This window comes from Nerophis ophidion, linkage group LG11 (assembly GCF_033978795.1).
Source record: "Nerophis ophidion isolate RoL-2023_Sa linkage group LG11, RoL_Noph_v1.0, whole genome shotgun sequence".
In the NCBI taxonomy this organism is placed as follows: domain Eukaryota; kingdom Metazoa; phylum Chordata; class Actinopteri; order Syngnathiformes; family Syngnathidae; genus Nerophis; species Nerophis ophidion.
The window spans coordinates 60,751,478-60,767,516 of NC_084621.1; positions in this window are offsets into that span (position 1 = coordinate 60,751,478).

The following is a 16,039-nucleotide window of genomic DNA, read 5'->3' on the forward strand; positions in this document are numbered from 1 at the left end:
TGAGGGGACTTCCTCTCACCCTGAGTTTTTCTGAAAACATTACAGCATGAGAGCTGATATTTGCGGCTCCAAATAAGGTAACTTAACATTTTAAATGTTTCTGTTTGATGTAGAAACCCTACATACCATTACAAAGTGCATCCAGAGTATTTCACATCAGGCCTGATCCACCGAAGATGTGTCTATGTTAAAGCAAGTGCAAACTGGTTAGTGTACGCAAGGATGACCTAAGATCAAGCACAGACGATCATGTCTCTTAAATGGGTCATATTATGATTTTTTTGTGGTCTACATGGCATGTAATGGTGGTTCTTCGGTCCAAATTTGACGGATTATATTTTATGGACCGTTTTCAAGCTGCTTTCTGATTGTCTCTTCAAGATGTGCCGTTTTGTGGGCGGTCTTATCTACAGTGGGGCAAAAAAGTATTTAGTCAGCCACCGATTGTGCAAGTTCTCCCACTTAAAATGATGACAGAGGTCTGTAATTTTCATCATAGGTACACTTCAACTTTGAGAGATAGAATATGAAAAAAAAAATCCAGGAATTTACATTGTAGGAATTTTTAAGAATTTTTTTTTTAATTATTGTGAAACAAGTATTTGGTCAACCATTCAAAGTTCTCATTGATGGAAGGAGGTTTTGGCTCAAAATCTCACGATACATGGTCCCATTCATTCTTTCCTTAACACGGATCAATCGTCCTGTCCCCTTAGCAGAAAAACAGCCCCAAAGCAAGATGTTTCCACCCCCATGCTTCACAGTAGGTGTGGTGTTCTTGGGATGCAACTCAGTATTATTCTTCCTCCAAACACGACGAGTTGAGTTTGTACCAAAATGGATACATGGATGTGGTCAGATGAAACCAAAATAGAACTTTTTGGTATTAACTCAACTCGTCGTGATTGGAGGGGATATATATATATATATATATATATATATGTTCATGAGTGGGGGAAGAGTGGATCGTGAGATCGACAGGCGGATCGGTGCGGCGTCTTCAGTAATGCGGACGTTGTACCGATCGGTTGTGGTAAAGAAGGAGCTGAGCCGGAAGGCAAAGCTCTCAATTTACCGGTCGATCTACGTTCCCATCCTCACCTATGGTCATGAGCTTTGGGTCATGACCGAAAGGATAAGATCACGGGTACAAGCGGCCGAAATGAGTTTCCTCCGCCGTGTGGCGGGGCTCTCCCTTAGAGATAGGGTGAGAAGCTCTGCCATCCGGGAGGAACTCAAAGTAAAGCCGCTGCTCCTTCACATCGAGAGGAGCCAGATGAGGTGGTTCGGGCATCCGGTCAGGATGCCACCCGAACGCCTCCGTAGGGAGGTGTTTAGGGCACGTCCAACCGGTAGGAGGCCACGGGGAAGACCCAGGACACGTTGGGAAGACTATGTCTCCCGGCTGGCGTGGGAACGCCTCGGGATCCCCCGGGAAGAGCTAGACGAAGTGGCTGGGGAGAGGGAAGTCTGGGTTTCCCTGCTTAGGCTGTTGCCCCCGCGACCCGACCTCGGATAAGCGGAAGATGATGGATGGATATATATATATATATATATATATATATATATATATATATATATATATATATATATATATATATATATATATTAAAAGAAATACTTGAATTTCAGTGTTCATTTATTTACACATTAACACAAACATAACACTCATCTACTCATTGTTGAGTTAAGGGTTGAATTGTCCATCCTTGTTTTTCTAACCATATGCATGAACAGTAGATGGCAGTATTGTCCTGTTTAAGAGTGTCACAACATCACTGTTTACGGCAGACAAACTGCTTTACGGTAGAAGAAATCGGACTGCTGTTGTTGTGTGTAGTTTTACCGCGCTGGGAGGACGTTAATGAAACTGCCTAACAATAAACCCACATAAGTCATTGGGCAGACACCCTCTTCTTTATATAGTAGGAAAGCGGACGTGAAAACAGGCTGTCGACATGTCACTCGGGTCTGTATGGAGCTGGGGAGGGCGTGGCCTCCAGCTCCGCCTGAATATCGGGAGAAAATTTGGAGTTTTGGCAAGTATGGGTTTTGCTGACTTTTCCAATGTATTGCTATCTTTTGCCTTTAAAACACTACTTTGCTGACAACGCCTTATAGCAGTTGTTTAAGAACGTACGAGAAAATATACTCTGGCATTAAGTAGCAGCTCAAATCGCACTTTAAAAATTGCACTGAAGAGATTGCACTGAGATTAAAAAACATTGCCTTATCATTGATATCCAGGTTTTACTGTTTAGTCATTAGTAGTCACACTACTAATTTTGCACTTAATGCATTGTGTTGATGTTTACAATTATGATGCTGCATTTAATAAGGATTGTTTTGTTTGTTCATGACTCTCCTGAAGTTTGTTTTTATTTGCCGCAGTGGTCTCTCAGAGCGTTTCACTCTTGAATATGCCATCATGAGTAGCGACAGAACCGCTTTTTTCAGAGTTCAATTGCTTTTGCGTTGTTTTCGTCACCATTGTACACCTCTACGATGACGTAGAACACATATCCTTGTTTATACAGAACATCGACATTTTCGGATTGGACAAGCATTCGCATCACAATGCGCCGAGAAAATTTGGAAAGATTACACTTGCCAAAACTCCCCTGCAAGAAATCTACTGTGAGTGTCACAACATTACTGTTTACGGCAGACAAACTGCTTTACGGTAGACGAAATGTACCGTAAAGGAGGATTTTCCTTTTTTTTTTTTATAAGAAAAATGTTGGCAATATTATAAAAATAATCTGAAATCTACTGTGAGTAAAAACTTAATTGGAATCTATTTTAAATTACAAGTTATACATGTCTCTGTGAGTCTGCCGAATATATTTTAAATTTACAGATTTGCACAAATTTTTTGGACACGTCCTGGCGCTGTGGTGTGTGACTGGTGTCATAAGTCGAGTGGGACCAATCTTGTTCACTCTGATTTTCTGTCAACTAATTTCATGAATTTGATCAATGAAAAATACATCTTAACTGTGAAGCCAATTAATCGGTTTCTTTGTTTAACAAGCTTTCCAACAATACACACATTTTTAAAATGGGTTAAATATTAAGAAAGTTATAGCATTTTTAACAAAAAGGTGAGCTCCACTGACTTTGTATTGAAGAGGATGACCATTAATTGGCGCATGAAGGGGTTAAAAAAATCATAACTTTTTTGATTTGTATCACAGGAAAATTATACTTATATCACTGAACCCCGACTTAAACAAGTTGAAAAACTTATTCGGGTGTTACCATTTAGTGGTCAATTGTACGGAATATGTACTGTACTGTACAATCTACTAATAAAAGTTTCAGTCAAAAAAAAAAGAACTATATAATTCTGGTTTCATTCAAATGAATACATTTTTTAGTTTTACACACATACCTACTCTCCCTCATTTTTTGTTCAACTGCTTATGACACTTTGTTGCATTCTGTTTAGTGAAGCCTGCCATAAACAACCCTTTTAAGTGGGATTGAGATTTTTTCAATTGATTTTATTTTGAACTGTGACTATCTGGGTGAAGCTGTTTAAACCACATTTGAGTGGAGCAAGGGCATTTTGAATGTATTTTATTGAATATTTATGGCAGACTATGTTTATCACTTCAAATGGCATTTTGTAGGGATGTTTTATTTTTTATTTTACTACAATAAAAGTTGACTTATCTATCCATCCATCCATCCATTTTATACCCCTTGTCCCGTTCGGGGTTGCGGGTGGTGCTGGAACCTGTCTTATTAAAAAAGTATCTGTTCCATTATTTCTACTATATTAAAATACAAGTTTACTCACTTGCAAAAAAAAAAAAAAAAAAAAGTTGCATTATCTAATAACATTGTAAAAATATCGGATCGTAAACGAGGGATTCCTAATCACTGTTATGTTGGAATTCTTATTTATATTGATACTGTTGTTGATATTATTCTTTTTTGTTTGACTTCTTTTGGATTGTTTTGTGTCATGTTTGTGTGTCCTCTTAATGGCTCTGTTGATTGCTAGTCTGAATGTTGCTGGGTTCGGGTTTGAATTTGGATTAGGAATTTCATTATTATGGTATTATTATTGTGTATAGTTATGTTGGATTGATCAACAACATAAATATGATACAATTATATATATATATAGTTATATATATATATAATCTGTATATATATATATATATATGTATATATATAGGTAGGTAGGTAGGTCCTTATTGTCATAGCAACGAGAACAACAAAACTTTGTTTTCAGCACAAACCTGTTCAAGATTAGACAAACAGTTTGTCTACCTTAAAAAAAAAAATTATATATATATATATATATATATATATATATATATATATATATATATTAAACGCCTTTCTGTTTATCGCTCTGGAAGCGATGACGTCAGAATGTGACGTCGCCGAGGTAATACAGCCGCCATTTTCATTTTCTACACATTACACAGACGGGTCTCAGCTCTGTTATTTTCCGATTTTTCGACTATTTTTTGGAACCTTGGGGACATCATGCCTCGTCGGTGTGTTGTCGGAGGGTGTAACAACACTAACAGGGAGGGATTCAAGTTGCACCGCATGGGCGAAAGTGTCTGCCGCCAGACCCCCATTGAATGTGCTGTAGTGTCTTCACATTTTACCGGCGATGACAGACATGACACAGAGATGTATGGATAACCTGCAGATGCATTTGCAACGATAAAGTCAACTAAATCACAAAGGTGAGTTTTGTTGTTGACTTATGTGCTAATCAGACATATTTGGTTGCAGCGTGACTGCCAGCCAATCGATGCAAACATGCTATGCTAATCAATGCTAACATGCTATGCTAATCGATGCTAACAAGCTATTTACCGGCGATGACAGACATGTTACAGAGATGTATGGATAACCTGCAGATGCATTTGCAATGATGAAGTCAACAAAATCACAAAGGTGAGTTTTGTTGATGTTGACTTATGTGCTAATCAGACATATTTGGTCGCGGCGTGACTGCCAGCTAATTGATGCTAACATGCTATTTACCGGCGGTGCTAAAGCAGACATGGCACAGAGATGTATGGATAACCTGCAGATGCATTTGCAACTATATTACGTTTCCTTCCACCCACATTTAATGCGAAAAAAACACTTACCAATCGACTGATTTAATTTGCTCCATTATCACACAATGCGAAAGTCCTGGTCGTTTGGTCCGCACATTTTACCGGCGATGCTAACGCAGCTATTCGGCCATGCTATGGTTATGAATAGCGTCAATAGCTATTCGCTCAATAGCTTCAGTTTCTTCTTCAATACTTTCATACTCCAACCTTCTGTTTCAATACATGCGTAATCTGTTGAATCGCTTAAGCCGCTGAAATCCGAGTCTGAATCCGAGCTAATGTCGCTATATCTTGCTGTGGTATTCCAATTGTTTGTTTACACTGGCAGCACTGTATGACGTCACAGGAAAACGAATAGTGGTTTCGAAGATAGCGAAAATAAGGCACTTTAGAGCTTTATTCAGGGATATTCCGGGATCGGTAAAATTTTGAAAAAAACTTCAAAAAATACAACAAGCCACTTGCAACTGATTTTTTTTGTTTTTAACCCTTTTGAAATTGTGATAATGTTCCCCTTTAAAGGACCTAAGCTTCCTCAGGAAAAAAGAGTCTGCTCATACCATTCTTGTTTACAGCTTTGCTGTTGTCCTTCCAGTCCAGTCTGCTGTTCAAGTGGACTCCCAGGTACTTGTACTACCCCACTACTTCCACCCCACACCCCGGCCCTGGATGTTGATGGCTTCCACATGGGTCATTTTCTTCTAGAAGTCGATGACCAGCTCCTTGGTCTTGTCCACATTAAGGAGCAGGTATTCACCTGAAATCGGATCGGATTTGAGGACAAGGGCCAGAGACCAAAGATGCTGATCAGGACACCCATCATTTCGTCAACTCTAAATTTGGCACACAACCTTTTTCTGAGTCAGCAGCTCTTAAAGGTTGACACCTAACACGTTTGCTGATGTAAATATTCTTCACACACACACACACACACACACAACACACACACACACACACACACACACACACACGCATTTTTGTACTTATTACCTTTTTAGACCTGAGAACAATGCCTACGTCTTTAGGGCCGCCCTTTATAAATATATAAAGATTTGAATTTACAACATTAATCATATGTAAAAACTATGCAAATGTAAAAAAACTTGTTGGAAAAATTAGTTGGACATTTACAATAAAAAGGTCACAATTTCACAAGAAAAACTTTGAATTTTGGCAGTATTATAATAAAAGTCGCAATATTACTCAACACAAGTCAAAATTTTACAAGAAAAACTGAACATTTGTGCAGTATTATGATAAAAGTTTGGATTTTACTCTAAAACAGTCACAATTTTACTAACAACGCTTAAAATGTTGGCAATTTTATGAAAATTGTTTTAATTTTACTCGACAAAAGTCACAATTTTATAAAAAAAATGTTGGCAATATTATAAAAAATAATCTGAATTTTATTTGGCAAAATTATAATTTTGCTAAAAAAAAATTCTCTATTTTATATGAACACCAAACACATTGGCAATATTGTGATAAAAGTCTGAATTTTATATGACAAATGGCACCATTTTGCATTAACAAGTAATAATTTCACATTGAAAAAAGTAATAATTTTACGAGAAATAATTTGAGAAATTGTTCCCAAGTGGAGGAGTTCAAGTACCTCGGAGTCTTGTTCCCGAATGAGGGAAGAGTGGATCGTGAAATCGGCAGCCGGATCGGTGCGGCGTCTTCATTAATGCGGACGTTGTACCGATCCGTTGTGGTGAAGAAGGAGCTGAGCCGGAAGGCAAAGCTCTCAATTTACCGGTCGATCTACGTTCCCATCCTCACCTATGGTCATGAGCTTTGGGTCATGACCGAAAGGATAAGATCACGGGTACAAGCGGCCGAAATGAGTTTCCTCCGCCGTGTAGCGGGGCTCTCCCTTAGAGATAGGGTGAGAAGCTCTGCCATCCGGGAGGAACTCAAAGTAAAGCCGCTGCTCATCGAGAGGAGTCAGATGAGGTGGTTCGGGCATCTGGTCAGGATGCCACCCGAACGCCTCCCGAGGGAGGTGTTTAGGGCACGTCCGACCGGTAGGAGGCCACGGGGAAGACCCAGGACACGTTGGGAAGACTATGTCTCCCGGCTGGCCTGGGAACGCCTCAGGATCCCCCGGGAAGAGCTGGACCAAGTGGCTGGGGAGAGGGAAGTCTGGGATTCCCTGCTTAGGCTGCTGCCCCCGCGACCAGACCTCGGATAACCGGAAGAAGATGGATGGATGGATGGATGTTCCCAATTTTATAAGAAAGAAGTCAACACATTGTGAGAAAAAAGACTGCTTTTAGTTTATTTATTTATTTTCAATGTTTTGTTTGTAATTGGTTTTTAATCTTCATAATTTACTTAAAGTTATTACAGTATGTCTCTAAACACATTTTTTTATTTTATTCATTTTTTTTATTTTGGCCTTAGGGGGCACATTTTAATTTCTTACACACACTTGTTATTTCATATGTTGGCCAAAGGGGGCACATTTAATTTTTTTTTACACACACTTGTTATTTCATATGTTGGCCAAAGGGGGCACATTTCAATCTCTTACACACAATTGTTATTACATTTGTTGGCCAGAGGGGGAGACTTCAATTTTTTACACACACTTGGGCGTTGTAGCTCGGTTGGTAGAGTGGCCGTGCCAGCAGCTTGAGGGTTCCAGGTTCGATTCTCGCTTCCGCCATCCTAGTCACTGCCGTTGTGTCCTTGGCAAGACACTTTACCCACCTGCTCCCAGCGCCACCCAAACTAGTTTAATTGTAACTTAGATATTGGGTTTCACTATGTAAAGTGCATTGAGTCACTGGAGAAAAAGCGCTATATAAATACAATCCACTTCACTTCACTTCACTTGTTATTTCATATGTTAGCCAGAGGGGGAGACTTCCATTTTTTACACACACTTGTTATTTCATATGTTGACCAGAGGGGGGAAAAATTCAATTTCTTACACACACTCGTTATTTCCTATGTTGTCCAGAGGGGGAGCACTTTTAAAACCGACACGGTCAATTTGAAAAATCCCTTTTTTTTAGGACCATAAAGTGGCTGTGCCAGCAATCTGGGGGTTCATTGTTCAATCCCCACCTCCTACCATCCTAGTCACGTCCGTTGTGTCCTTGGGCAAGACACTTTACCCACCTGCTCCCAGTGCCACCCACACTGGTTTAAATGTAACTTAGATATTGGGTTTCACTATGTAAAGTGCTTTGAGTCACTAGTGAAAAAGCACTATATAAATATAATCCACTTCACTTCACTTCACTTGTTATTTCATATGTTAGCCAGAGGGGGGAGACTTGCATTTTTTACACACACTTGTTATTTCATATGTTGACCAGAGGGGGGAACAATTCCATTTCTTACACACACTCGTTATTTCCTATGTTGTCCAGAGGGGGAGCACTTTTTAAAACCGACACGGTCAATTTGAAAAATCCCTTTTTTTTAGGACCATCAAGTGGCTGTGCCAGCAATCTGGGGGTTCCTTGTTCAATCCCCACCCCCTACCATCCTAGTCACGTCCGTTGTGTCCTTGGGCAAGACACTTTACCCACCTGCTCCCAGTGCCACCCACACTGGTTTAAATGTAACTTAGATATTGGGTTTCACTATGTAAAGTGCTTTGAGTCACTAGTGAAAAAGCACTATATAAATATAATCCACTTCAATTCACTTCACTTGTTATTTCATATGTTAGCCAGAGGGGGAGACTTCCATTGTGTACACACACTTGTTATTTCATATGTTGACCAGAGGGGGGAACAATTCAATTTCTTACACACACTCGTTATTTCCAATGTTGTCCAGAGGGGGAGCACTTTTAAAACCGACACGGTCAATTTGAAAAATCCCCTTTTTTTTTAAGACCATCGAGTGGCTGTGCCAGCAATCTGAGGGTTCCTGGTTCAATCCCCACCTCCTACCATCCTAGTCACGTCCATTGTGTCCTTGGGAAAGACACTTCACCCTTGCTCCTGATGGGTCCTGGTTAGCGCCTTGCATGGCAGCTCCCGCCGTCGGTGTGTGAATGTGTGTGTGAATGGGTGAATGTGGAAATACTGTCAAAGCGCTTTGGGCTCTAGGGTTGTGTCGTTCGTGAACGGTTCGTTCGAACGAACGAATCTTTTGAGTGAAGGTACTGAACCGAATCAAGCATTTAAGTCTCACCTTAAAACTCATTTGTATACTCTACCCTTTAAATAAACTCCCTTTTTAGACCAGTTGATCTGCCGTTTCTTTTCTTTTTCTTCTATGTCCCACTCTTCCTTGTGGAGGGGGTCCGGTCCGATCCGGTGGCCATGTACTGCTTGCCTGTGTATCGGCTGGGGACATCTCTGTGCTGCTGATCCGCCTCCGCTTGGGATGGTTTCCTGCTGGCTCCGCTGTGAACGGGACTCTCGCTACTGTGTTGGATCCGCTTTGGACTGGACTCTCGCGACTGTGTTGGATCCATTATGGATTGAACTTTCACAGTATCATGTTAGACCCGCTCGACATCCATTGCTTTCCTCCTCTCCAAGGTTCTCATAGTCATCACTGTCACCGACGTCCCACTGGGTCATTATTGTCACCGATGTCCCACTGGGTGTGAGTTTTCCTTGCCCTTATGTGGGCCTACCGAGGATGTCGTAGTGGTTTGTGCAGCCCTTTGAGACACTAGTGATTTAGGGCTATATAAGTAAACATTGATTGATTGATTGATTGAACTTATCCGTTCCTTTCTCAGTTCAGTTGAGCTCCGCCGCGACCATGCCGGTATGACTGGAACTGGCGCGAATCACGTGAATCACGTTCGCGAACGTATTGACACAGAAAACTGACTGTGTCGCAGATGATGACGTCACATTGAGGATCTAGTTCAGTCACTGTGCGGGTCGTTCATTGGGTGCTGAGGGCTTGTGTCGTTCGCGAACTGACACACAGCGAGATCTGCCGACCTGCACACATTTTTTAATTCTATTTTTCATATCGTGTTTATTATATACCGCTTTTGGAGTGATCATAATTGTTTAAAAAATAAAAAAAACAACATTGGATGTGATATAAAAGGAAGAGTGATTTTTATTACATTTTTAATACATGTATGTTTTGTTAGAAACATTACATGTTGAAATAACAAAATGTAAAGTGAAAAAAGACAACTTTTAACACATTTTAGAATCGTTTTTTCTATCTTGTCAAATCCACTATGAATTGTTAACATAAATGCGATGTAGTAATGTAGAAAATAATTGCATTTCAAACACATTTAAGAATATATTTAAATTTTGTCGTCGAGTCAAATGTTTAAATGTAAAAATAATAATACCATTTGTCAATGTGTATGTAATTTTTACCACTTTAAAAAACTTTTTATTTTTCTATTTTGTTTTCAGATCTATTTTAAAATGTCATGGACACCTCATGGAGAGGACACAAAAAAAAAAAAGAAGAAGGAAAAAAATAAAATAATATTTGTAGCAAATTTTTAAATAAATTGTTATGTGGCAGAGGGGATAGTGCGTCTGCCTCACAATACGAAGGTCCTGCAGTCCTGGGTTCAAATCCAGGCTCGGGATCTTTCTGTGTGGAGTTTGCATGTTCTCCCCGTGAATGCGTGGGTTCCCTCCGGGTACTCCGGCTTCCTCCCACTTCCAAAGACATGCACCTGGGGATAAGTTGATTGGCAACACTAAATTGGCCCTAGTGTGTGAATGTGAGTGTGAATGTTGTCTGTCTATCTGTGTTGGCCCTGCGATGAGGTGGCGACTTGTCCAGGGTGTACCCCGCCTTCCGCCCGATTGTAGCTGAGATAGGCGCCAGCGCCCCCCGCGTCCCCGGAAGGGAATAAGCGGTAGAAAATGGATGGATGGATGGATGTTATTATCCTGTCAGATTCACACAAACCGAAATCTGCCGCTGGGGAAAGCTGTTACTGACTGACTCATGATTCGCCGACCTGCACACAGAACTGCTGCTGCAGAAGTGATTCGGTGAACGAATCTTTTGAACGAATCAATTTAAGGAACTGATTCTAGTGATTCAGTACAGTCAAAAGAACTGCCGATCCCATCACTATTGTGCTCCTTAAAAAAGGGTAGAAAAGCGCTATAGAAGTACAACACATTTACATAGCGGCATAGCTCGGTTGGTAGAGTGGCCGTGCCAGCAACTTGAGGGTTGCAGGTTCGATTCCCGCTTCCGCCATCCTAGTCATTGCCGTTGTGTCCTTGGGCAAGACACTTTACCCACCTGCTCCCAGTGCCACCCACACTGGTTTAAATGTAACTTAGATATTGGGTTTCACTATGTAAAGCGCTTTGAGTCACTAGAGAAAAGTGCTATATAAATATAATTCACTTCATTTACATCCTAATTTTGATCAATTCCACCGCGAGGGGTGCAAATGTCCATACTGGGACCATGATTTCGGTCTTAACTTGTTCACCGGTCCTCATATGGAAGGCACTTTTCCTTGTCGATGTCTCAGAAAGGGTAGAAATACAAGAACACACACAGACACACACACACGCGCAGTATTATTACACCTTGGGGAAATTGTCTCATAGGTCAAGGCTGCGCCTTACCTGAACGAATTGACTTACGGTACAGAAGAGGCGAGCAAATAGCATTAAGGCTGATATTGCAGTGCACTGCTCAAGAATAAAGTGATTATACATGACACCACTAGAAGTGGACTTGAGCTTGCCATTTAAATGCTGTCGCTCAAAGCAAATCCCTGCTTAAATCCTCAAACATATTTAGTTGTTGGTATGAGGGAAGCTGCATGTGTCGGCTCCTAGCCTTGATGCCAAACATGACGGAGGAAGGATACAGCACGCCAAGATGGCGTGCATAATTTGCATCTGAAACCCCGCAGGAAAGCGCATCAACGCTGCAGATATTTACAGACACATGATCGTTCCAACCTCCGAATCAGAGGAGGCACTGAGGCGATTCGCCAAGTATTTGCTGCCAAGTTCTATAAACACATGTTGGCACCTGTGGCACCGCTGATGGCCGCCTTTATTCCAGTGTGCTTTCAGTGGAAACACTGATGAAAGAGAGTGAAAAATAAAAGGGGCATTCAGTACACCTTGTTTTGGGAGGAACGTCCAGGAGAGTGGGTGTTTTTAAACCAGGCTGTAAAAGTGATTTGCAGGTCCGCTGAAGAGAACAAGACATCACCGCATCATGTGGAACATGGAGCTGGAAAACTATTCTTTTTTTCTTTTTTTTTATTGATTTCAGTCAAGCTCATATACTCCATTAGTCATGACATAACTCTGGCCTCAGACGCAAATATGAACACGCTTCTTTTTACGCCTCTAATGAAGGACTCCACTCAACGCCGCTAACGGACGACTAGGAGCTTACAAAACATGACAATTAAAAGATGCATCTCATTGATTGAGTCAAACCCAGGGGGTCTTGAACTCAATTTACCTGGGGGGGCCATTGGAAGAATAGTCTCGATGAGGCTGGGCCTCGCAAAATCATGTTTTAGCCACATAACTTTATTTGTTTACTATTATACCATAGATAGATGGATAGTAGAGATGCGCGGTTCGCGGTCTCATGTGAAGTGAAGTGAATTATATTTATATAGCGCTTTTCTCAAGTGACTCAAAGCGCTTTACATAGTGACACCCAATATCTAAGTTACATTTAAACCAGTGTGGGTGGCACTGGGAGCAGGTGGGTAAAGTGTCTTGCCCAAGGACACAACGGCAGTGACTAGTTTGGCACAAACGGGAATCGAACCTGCAACCCTAAAGTTGCTGGCACGGCCACTTTACCAACCGAGCTATGCCGCCCCATCCGGAGTCCACGGATAACCCGCGGGTCGGGCGGTTGACATGACGAAAAAATAGATTTTAATTAGATTCGGGCGGGTGGCGGTTGAACCATCCGGAAATATTTGATATACATGGTTCTGGGATCGGTATCGTTTGCCATTCAAAGAGCCATTTAGGTCCCGCGTCATGAAGCAAAGAAGACAATAGGAGACGCTATTATTCTATTGAATGACTACCGGCAGACACCCAATTAATAAGTATTAGGGCGTGCTATGAAGCCTTTGGCTTTATCGCCTTCTACAGAATGTACGATCTGCTTGTCAGTCCAGCAACATGTTGTATGTGGCTTACGCTGCGACACGCACACGACTGCAAGGCATACTGGGTGAGACAAAGTACACTAATGGTTGTGATATAAACAATTTTAACACTCTTAGTAATATGCGCCACGCTGTGAAGCCACACCAATTAAGAACGACAACAACATTTCGGGAGAATATCCTCACAGTAACACAACATAAACGCATCACAACAAATACCCAGAATCCTTTGTATTCATGATAAATCCTGAATATTTTATACACCCCGCAAGCAGCAACCCCCCCCCCCCCCCCCCCCCCCGTGCGTCTGTAAGGTGGGCGGGGTTGGGGATGCGGGGGTGTAAAATACATTCTGGTTTGTCACGGATACAAAGGATTGTGGGTATTTGTTGTGTTGCAATTATGTTGTGTTACTGTGAGGATGTTCTCCAGAAATGTGTATGTCAATCTTGTATTGTGTGGCTTCATAGCGTGGCGCATATTAGTAAGAGTTAAAGTTGTTTATATCACAACCATCAGTGTACTCTGTATCACCCAGTATGCCTTTCAATCTTGTACGTGTAATTTGGGAAACTGCACACAACATGTTGCCGGACCATCAATCGGTTCCTACATGTTGTTGAAGGCGTCTAAGGCAAAATATGGCACGCCCATATTTTTGTCATCCGGATGAACGCTATTGGATAGTCGCGAAAACGTCGGCGGCTCCAATTGTCTTCGTTACTCTGTGAAACAGGTTTAAATAGCACTGTGAGTGGTAAAGACGGCCGACCTCTGATGTATTTCAGCGGGCGGTTGGCGGGCGGGTACGGTCCTGATAAAATGTTGGTTCGGGTGGATGACGACTTTGGTGATGCGGTTGCGGGTGATATACTTGCCTATCCGCGCATAGTACTTTATTTTTTCCTTCAGGAGAGTTCCTTTAGGAAAATTAACATTTTCAGCACAATCCTATTCAAGATCAGACAAACATTTTAGGGAGACAAAACAGGATCGCTGACGGGTCTGCCGACTTCCGGCGCCCCTTACAAAAAAAGTAAGATACAGGTAAACAATTTAAGATTAAAATAAAATAAAATAAAAAAATCGGTCTAAGCCTGGGCCTCTACCTCTACCAGCAGCTGTCGGGGCGGTGGTAAGCCTTAATTCATTACAATTGTAATTTTTTAAAATATTTTTATGCACTTTAGTTACACAGAACATGCCAGTCAATCCCCTTAGCCAAATTTTTGCAACATTTTACTAATAAAACGTAAAATGTTGGCAGTCTGATAGTTTATATATCAATGATGAAATATTAACATTGCAACACATGCCAATACGGCCGGTTTAGTTTACTAAATTACAATTTTAAATTTCCCGCAAAGTATCCTGTTGAATATCCCTCGGGAAGAGAAGACCAAGTGGCTGGGAAGAGGGAAGTCTGAGTTTCCCTGCTTAGGCTGTTGCCCCCGCGACCCGGCCTCGGATAAGCGGAAGAAGATGGATGGATGGATGGATGGATGGATATCCTGTTGAAAATGTCGCAGAATGATGACGCATGTGTCACTGGTTTTAGCGGAAATGTTCTTCCAGCACCGCTCAAGGCTAAAAGTAGTCTGCTTTAATCGCATAATTACACAGTATTCTGGACATCTGTGTTGCTGCATCTTTTGCAATTTGTTCAATTAATAATGGAGAAGTCAAAAAAGAAAGATGTAGGTGGGAAGAGGTGTATTGCAGCTGCCTTTAGCAACACAAACATAGCCGGTGTTTCCTTGTTTACATTCCCGAATGTGAAGCTTTACTATGGAACAGAGCGGTCAAGCGAACATGGCTTCCAACCACATGTCAACCGGCAGATTTCGGTGAGAAAATTGTGGTAATGAGTCGGCTCTTACCGTAGTCATGAGTGGAGCTTGTGTCCTCCTGCAGCTGCAGACTTTTACCTCCTCCCACCGGAGACACTGGCGGTCACCACACCTGTGGCCACACCCCTCCAACTTTCAGGTACCATATCATCTTACTAAAACACTTGTAACACAATAGGCAGATAAGGGATTTTCCAGAATCATCCTAGTAAATGTGTCTAATAACATCTGAATCGCTCCCACTTCCCATGCCTTTTTTTTTTTTTTTTTTCCTAGTCCATCACTCTCACTATCCTCATCCACGAATCTTTCATCCTCGCTCAAATTAATAGGGAAATCGTCGCTTTTATCTGTCCGAATCACTCTCGCTGCTGGTGGCTATGATTGTAAACAATGTGAGGATGTGAGGAGCTCCACAACCCGTGACGTCACGCCCACATTGTCTGCTACTTCCGGTACAGGCAAGGCTTTTTTATTAGCGACCAAAAGTTGCAAACTTTATCGTCGATATTCTCTACTAAATCCTTTCAGCAAAAATATGGAAATATCGCGAAATGAACAAGTACGACACATAGAATGGACCTGCTATCCCCGTTTAAATAAAAAAAAAATCTAATTTCAGTAGGCATTTAATGAAAAGAGTTGTAATTTACTCGACAAAAGTCACAATTTTATAAGAAAACTTGGCAATATGTTGGCAGTATTATAAAAGTAATCTGAATTTTACTTGGCAATATTACAATATTGCTACAAGAACACCAAAAAAATTGGCAATATTGTGATAGAAGTCAGAATTTTATATGACAAATTACATTAAAAAATGTAATACTTTTACGGGAAAATATTGCAATATTACAGAAACAGAAAGAATATGAGAAATTGTTCCCAATTTTATAAGAGAGAAGTTGACACATTGTAAGAAAAAAGACTGCTTTCAGTTCTTTTTTTTTTTTTTTTTAATATTTGGTTTGTAATTGTTTTTTTAATCTTCATGA